Source organism: Callorhinus ursinus, unplaced genomic scaffold (genome assembly GCF_003265705.2).
Source record: "Callorhinus ursinus isolate GAN/ISIS: 27379988/994484 unplaced genomic scaffold, GSC_fseal_2.0 scaffold49, whole genome shotgun sequence".
Lineage (NCBI taxonomy): Eukaryota > Metazoa > Chordata > Mammalia > Carnivora > Otariidae > Callorhinus > Callorhinus ursinus.
The window spans coordinates 4,604,774-4,612,734 of record NW_027397111.1 but is presented as its reverse complement, the minus strand read 5'-3'; positions in this window follow the sequence as shown (position 1 = coordinate 4,612,734).

Genomic DNA, 7,961 nt, shown 5'->3' with positions numbered 1-7,961 from the left:
GTGTGTGTGTGTGTGTGTGTGTGTGTGTGTGTGTGTGTGTGTGTGTGCGCGCGCGCGCGACCCCGGGCGTTCTCCGTCACCCAGCCCTGCGTCCGTGCAAGGGGACTGCCATGCAAACGACAGACTTTCGGCCGGTGGACAGATTTGTCCTTCCCCTCATGTTCGTGTTCAGTCTCTGTGGAGGCTTTCTTTCCCATTCAGACGACAGCGCGCACTTCTCTGGTCTACGCAGTGACACCACTCTGGAAGTTGGAAGCCTCGAACTGAGATGCGAGTGCAGAACAAAAATGAGTTAGGGTCATTACAATTGAAGTGTTCTTCTTATGGCGGAAATGTTGACTCTGAGTGTTGTGTAGGAATGTGCTATGAGAAACTTCCAAAGAGCACCATTCACAATTCGGCATTTTCAAAGAATGTTCCAGCCCTCAAAAGGGCAACCCTTTAGAGTCCGTGTTGGCTTTTATTAAGACCTTGTAGTGATGGGGAATACTGATAGAGGTAAGGAAGAGGCATGGAAAGGACCAGAAGGCAAAAACACCAGCCAAACAAAAGCCAGGAGGAAAAAAAAAATGTTCTTTATCGATATAGACTTCACAATGCCATCAGACATCTTTGAAAGTTAGCCTCTGAACTCTTAATGCGTATGTTCTTTCGTCTCTCCCTGGTGTCTTTAAGATTACCCTGTCTGGGCTCTGAAATTTCAGGAGTGATTTCTACCCACACCAAGTTGTGAGTATTTATAGAAATTTCTACAAGAAAAAAAACACGAAAACAGTCAAATGATGAAAAGGAACATGAGCTAACACGAGCGATGGTCAGTCGCTTGAGTTCAGCCCTCCCTGTCACTACTGAACCACCCCTGGAAAGAAATGAATCAAATGCTTGTTTTCCTGCCTCTCTTTTCAACTGTTATTGTGCTTTGTTTGGCAATAGTTTTCTCTCATAAACTCATTGCTTCTGTTGTTAAGAATGAAGGTTTTGTGTTTAAAATTTACTGCATTTGCAAGGATAGTTTCGCTGAAGTCATGCACCATTAACTAAGATGAAATATTGGTATTTATTGTCCTACTTCCTAAGGCTGTAGCTTGTTTTACTCTTTGTGAATTTGCATCGAGTCAGTCGTATGCCACACTACATCATTTTAGTTTATTTGAAATGGCATTTATGTTCCCTCATGTTCCTCATCAAATGGGGTCAGATTCTAGGAGATGCCATCTCTCTCAGGTAGACTCTTGTCTGCCTTCCTTTATGAGATGGTTTTCCCTTCCCCTGTCTCTCAGAGAGGCTGACAGAATCTAGGCATAAATCAATTGGAAACCACTCTCTTATTTTATTATTATTATTTTTTTGGATCAGTCATTTTCTGTGATTAGTTTGTGTAAATTAGATATTAACTGCACTTCTTTAAAAAAAAAAATACACCTCCCTGTTACCTCCTTGAAAGATTCACTCTGTAGGCCTTTGTCAATAGGCTCTAGCCTGCAGATAAGGAAAAAGGAAAAAAAAAAAAAAGAAAAAAAAACAGTACGTGCCTGAAAAACAACAAAAAAATTTTGTAACATTTAAAAAAGAAACCCGAATAGCCTTTAATTCTTTAATATGCTTAAATTTTATGTAAATTGGTTTTGCCACATGTGTTTGTTCACGTTCTAAATGACTTCATGGGATTCTCACAGTCGGTGTCTTTGTGTCCCGTGCATACTATGGGCTTGTGACGTAAGCGCTTCATCTGGTCAGTGGTCGCTTTGATATTGTACTGCAGCTGGGAGGGGGCTCCGGAACCTGCCCCCGGGTGATAAGGTTCCTCTCGGTAGATTGGAGATGGGGGCGGGGGGGCAAATTCTCACACACGTTTTCTTAAACTATTTGCAGAAACTTTCAAAAGGCATTTGGTTAAACCTCTTGGCAGTACAGTATTCTTGTATTTGTTAATGTCTGTGTTTAGGTACTGGTACCTTTTTGTTTAAAAATGTTCTAAGTGTTGGCTTTAAAGTGAATTTATCTTTAGTATGATAGTTATATGAAAATTATAGGGTTTGTGTGCAGAGAATTTTTTTATAAAGTGCTTTGTAAAAAAAAAAAATGTATTCTAGCTTTCGCGGTACATATGTGTGATAACTTTAATATCCATGACAGTTAAGTGCAATTATTTCATCACTCTAAAAATGCTATTTTTGTGTCAGTTCCTGCAGGTGTTTTCATGTCTTTGCAAAGTGACACATTTTGATGCCTTCTTGATAAAGTGGTAGACATTTTGTAGCTTTCTAGAAACTTTGTATTCATACGGTATCAATGAAAAATAAAGAAAATGAAAGTGTGGGTTACCTTTTTTATCTGCAAAAGTGTATGTTGTTGAAAATAACATGTGATCATGTGTTGTGGGTGAACTGTGGGGTTCATGATTCAGGTGTGTGCAGCACAGCCCTGCATGAGAAAGCCTTTGATTCACTAGGTGTTTACTGTGTGCTGGGCACTGGCCAAGTGTGTTGATACGATGTGGATATATTGTTTCCTTTGATTCTCACAATAGTTCCAAAGACGGTGATATTATTACCCCCAACGGAGGCTCAGAAAAGGTGGATTATCCAGTCATGACTGGTGAGTGGTGGAGCCTTAAATAGGTCACCCTGATGCTCAGGCCTGGACTTGTCCACACCTTATTGAGGCCCTAATGTATGTCAGGCAGTGTTAGAGTCACTATTTTCTCTAAACCACATTTTCTTGAATAAAGGAGTCATTTCCTATTTTCCAATAAAGAAATTGAGGCCCAGAGAAGGTAAGCCCTTGTTAAAGTCATGAAAGCTAGTGACAAGAATTGAGAGGTGGTAATGCCGCCTGCCTTGCAGTTCTAGTTCTACCACTGTCTGTATGGCACCTCTTGCCCTACCCCTCCTCCTCTAAAACAAGATGCTTTAATACATTAAAAACATCTTTTGTTCGTGCCTGTGGTTCGTTCCAGTCAACTTAAGTTCAGCAAAGATGGGGAGATGCACTAGGTAAATATCACTGAGTAAAGGGATTTAAAGAGCAAAGGGGAGGATAAATAAAGGCCTCTAGTAAGTTGAGGGATCAAGCAACTTTGCTGTGAACGCCTGATCATTTCTTTCTGCCTTACTGTTGCAGCAGACTAATAAACATAGCTACTACTTATGGAAAGCCAAATTAGCTGCTGTTGTTAGGTTGTCAGTGAGCAACTGATAAAATTCCAATTAAACCCCAATGTTGTGTAATCCTGTGAAGCCTTAGGGGTTTTTAAACTGCCTTTAAAGACACCTTTGTTCTGTTTAATATCCTATATGTCAGATATATCTAGGTTGTTTTAACTAGCAAATTGGCTACCAGCAACCTAACTGCATTTTTTTTTTATAGTAAACATTCTCCTATTTGCTTTGGCTCCCAAGAAGCCCAGACTGATAAGTTGTCTTCTGTGCTGATAAGGAACCAACTAGAATGTAAAGGCATAGAAAGGTTGAAAACAAAGGATGAAAAATATACTGTAAAACAAAAGAAAGCTGATGTAGCTATATTTTTTTCGCACTAGTATATATAGCTCGAGGAAAAAATTATTACTAGAGCTCATGGGGATTATTTCAAGATGATACAAATTTTAATTACCCAGGAAAAATAAGGTCTCTAAACTTATATGCACCTAATAACAGGTTCAAATTTATAAAGCAAAATTTTAAATTCCATAGTAGGAAGTTTTTGAACAACTAAACTCATTGGGTTATTTATAGATAGAGCAGACCAAACACACACAGAAACACAGGTCAGATATAGGGGATTTGAACACCATAATTTAATGTGCTGTTCTAGTTTATAAAATATAAAGCAATGAACACAACAATTGGGAGCCTATACATTATTTCCAAGCACACACTGAATTTTTATGAAAATTGCATTCAAGGCCAGGGGTTTTGAAATTATAGTCTGTGGGCCAAATCTGGCCTGCTATTTGTTTTTGCAAATAAAGTTTTATTAAAACACACTACTAGCCCTTACTATTTACTTGCTGTCATGGCTGCTTTCCTGCTACAATGGCATAGTTCATTAGTTGTAACAGACCCTGTAGCTCACAAAGCCCAAAATAATGGATTGCTACGTGGCTCTTTACAGTAAAAATGTTTTTCCAACTCCCATTCTAAGCCAGAAAATCCAGGTCCTAAAAAATGTCTGTTTCCCATCCACCAGTATGTAGGTATTCTGGCAAATGGCTATCTATTTCTTTGATGTCCTTGATGTGGCATCATAGTATTCTTCCTCAAGTATTCCAGCCTTCCCTTTGATCAATGGGTTATGGGTCTAAGAACAGGCTTAGATCTGGAAAGGATGAGTGATGCATTGTGATTTTTCATTGCAGCAGCTGACATCTTCTCACCTAATCTTGGTATTTTATGAATAATACAGTCAAGCAACACCTTTGACGGGTGCCCACCTGTCTTGTCCCTATCTTGCCATGGTCCACTAGCCATCTTCACAGATCCCTGTGGGGCCAGGCTCCTTGGTTTCCATCCCTTGCTGCCTATTATGGTAACTACTGCTTTGCCTCTTGACAGCTAATTGCTGCCACTTGGTCTCTGCTGTTCCAGAATCTTCCCTCCGCTCACACAAGGGAACCCAATTCTGTATCAGTAACTCCTGCCATCAACCTTGACTTGCAGGCTGCCCTGAGTTTCTTAGCAATGTGCATGCCCTATTCTTCAGTGCATTTGCTATTTTAGTGAAGGAACTATTTTCTTGGCCTTCTGGGGCACATAGGTGGTGGATGTTCTGGTCTTAAATTACAACCACCACCCTATGCCACCTCCCGCCCCCAAGTGTTGCCTCTGAACTTTCTGAGCTCTGCCTCAGTACCAAGGCAGTTCCAACACCTCTGCATTTCCTCTACATCATTGTTTCCTCCAACCTTCAAGGAACTGTCCAGCTGACCCAGGATCATCTCTGGATGTTCTTGCCAGGATATTAAATTCTGAAGTGTAGAAGAGTGTGACCTATACCAATAAACCCCTTAATCTAGCCCAGTCTCATGTCTTCAAGATTCATTTCCAGGCATGTTCTGACAATTCCTGCAGGGAGAAAAGAGTACAGACGAGCCAAATCCTGCATTCTTGGTGATGAACCATTTCCTCCTGAATTACAGACCAAATTTCCCCCACTAGACATGCTGAGGCTTTACCCTTATAATTGATGAGGTGGGGCAGATCTTGGGCAGGCAAGTACTTCATCTTTTGAGGCATCCATTTCAGTTGAGGCCTTGACATGGTCTCCCCATGTAGGGTAGGCTGCTATCCCGGCAAGGGATAGTGGACTTAGTAGCCCAGAGGGTTCAGAGGAATTGGGTTCAAAGCTCTCAGTGTTTCCACCCTGACGTCCCCACCACACATTTCAGGGTGCAGCTACTTACTTTTAGGGCCTGACTGTAACAGATTTGTGAAGGCTGTGAATTCAGCTTTATTTGTAATTTCTGGCTTGGTTTTTGGCACGGGCTGTCATCCAGCTGCATGAGCTAAGGATTTTTTCAAACGCTGCCAGGAAGATCGTTTACACCATGCCCTGAGTTGAGCATGACATTTTCTTCTTTCTGTGCACTGATTGCACTTAGCAATAACCAGCCTATTCCACAATTATAAATTAATACCACCCTCACATGCTAGAGCTTGCATAAGTTAGTGCATCCCCTTGCTGATAGATCCAGTGCCAATTTATCAAAGGTGGCTGTCTTAGGTATTGTGGTGCTACAACACCCCAGGGGACCAAATGTCTTAATTAAGTCGTCCCAGAAGTGGACCTTGAAAAAAAGACTTGAGTGCAGTTCATTTGGGAGCCTTAAGAGATATTAAGATTAAATCTTAAAGATTTCGGGGCACCTGGTGGCTCAGTCGTTAAGTGTCTGCCTTCGGCTCAGGTCATGATCCCAGGGTCCTGGGATCCAGCCCCGCATCAGGCTCCCTGCTCAGCTGGAAGCCTGCTTCTCCCTCTCCCACTCCCCCTGCTTGTGTTCCCTCTCTTGCTCTCTCTCTCTCTCTGTCAAATAAATAAAATATATTTTTTTTAAATCTTAAAGATTTCACTTCATAAGATACAATGTTAAATTTGCTATGAAGATGAAATATTTTACTTTGGTATGTGCTTAGTAAAACTGTCTTGACATAAAACAAAAATGAGAGAACCATGAAGAAAAAAATAAATCCAGAGTCATCTTTCAGTAATTGATGGAACAAGCGGTCAAATATCAGGAGATACATAGGAAAATTGAAGTGTTGATTATGTGGGTGTGCACACACATTCTGTTATCACAACATTGTCATTCATAATTTTTCAGTCACATATAGAACAATATGAAAACCATGTTCTTGGCAAATTAAGCAAGTGTCAATATATTTCAAAGGATTGCTGCAATACACAATATTCTATGGCCACAGGCAATTAAGCTAGAAATCAGTATAAAAAGGATCTTTAGAAAAGCCCCATGTATTTGGCAATTATTAAACATTTTTAATTAACACAGAAAATTAAGTCATGGAAATTAATAAATATTTGAAACTATATGTTAAAGAAGTACCACCTACTAAAATATGTAGAATGCAGTTAAAGCAGTATGTAGGGGGCACTAGACCAACATGCTTAGAAACATGCATATTAGAAAAGAAGAAAGATGGGGGGCACCTGGGTGGCTCAGTTGGTTAAGTGTCTGCTTTTGGCTCAGGTCATGATCCCAGGATCCTGAGATCAAGCCCCATGTCAGGCTCTCTGCTCAGTGGGAAGCCTGCTTCTCCCTCTCTCCCTGCGGGTGCTCTCTCTCTCTCTCTCTCTCTCTCTGTGTCAAATAAATAAAATATTTAAAAAAAAGACTAAAAACTAATGAGCTAGGCATTCAATTCATGAAGTTTAAAAGAAAAAAATTAAAAATGGAAGGAACTAATAAATATAAGGGCAAACTAATGACATAGAAAACATGATAGAGATCAACAAAGTCAAAAGTTCGTTCTTCAAAAATACTAATAAAATCTACAAACCCTTAGCGTGATCGATAAGGGAAGGAGAGGGAGAGGGAGAACCAACCAAACAAAAAACAGTAATAGCAATGAAAATAGGAACATCACTACAGATCTTAAAGATATTAATAAAAGTGCAATGAAATAGATAAAAATATAAATTTTATGCCAATAAATGTGTAAGGATAGATAAAAGTGATGAGTTCTTAGAAAACTAGAACTTACGAAAATTGCCTCACAAAGAAGTAGAAATTCTGAAGAGAGTAGTCTTAGAGCCCTTAAAGAAAATCAAACACCAGTTCCCAACAGAAAAACCCAGACCTAAATAGTTTACTAGGGAGCATTATCAAACTTCAAAGAAACAAAATCCCACAATCTTAAACAAAATACTCCAGTGCATAGAACAAATACTATCTGGTCTTAGCTTAGGTCTTCTAGAAAGCAGAGCCTGAGGCAAGGATTAAGATACTAAAACTTTATTTGGGAAATGCAAACTCAGCAGAGTCAATGAGAGGAAGTAAAGCAAGGGAAATCTTACGAAGTGCAATGTGATGCATTAATGTATCACTGCCACTTCACAGTGAGTTGAAACAGACATATTAGGTCATTCGACATGTGAGACTATTGTGTGGATTTTAGGAAAGTTTCTGGGAAGAACAGTATCTTGAAGTAGTCAATGGGAGAAGGAAAAGGGAGTAATTTGGCTATCAGGTAACCTCCATTTCCCAGTTCTCACTGGTCACCACCCCATAGGGATACAATTGCATGTCCCTCTGGGTGGCATCATCCACCTCGTAGGAGCTGCTTGGGAATTCAGATCCCATATCTTGTAATGTGGTGGTGTTTCATTGAAGTCTAAAAGAGGAGAGAAACCCTGGCATGTGTGGGATGCCAGTCAAGGCAGGGAAAGGAGGCAGTCAAGGGTATATGAGAAGATTGATTCTAAATATACTCACCAACTTATTT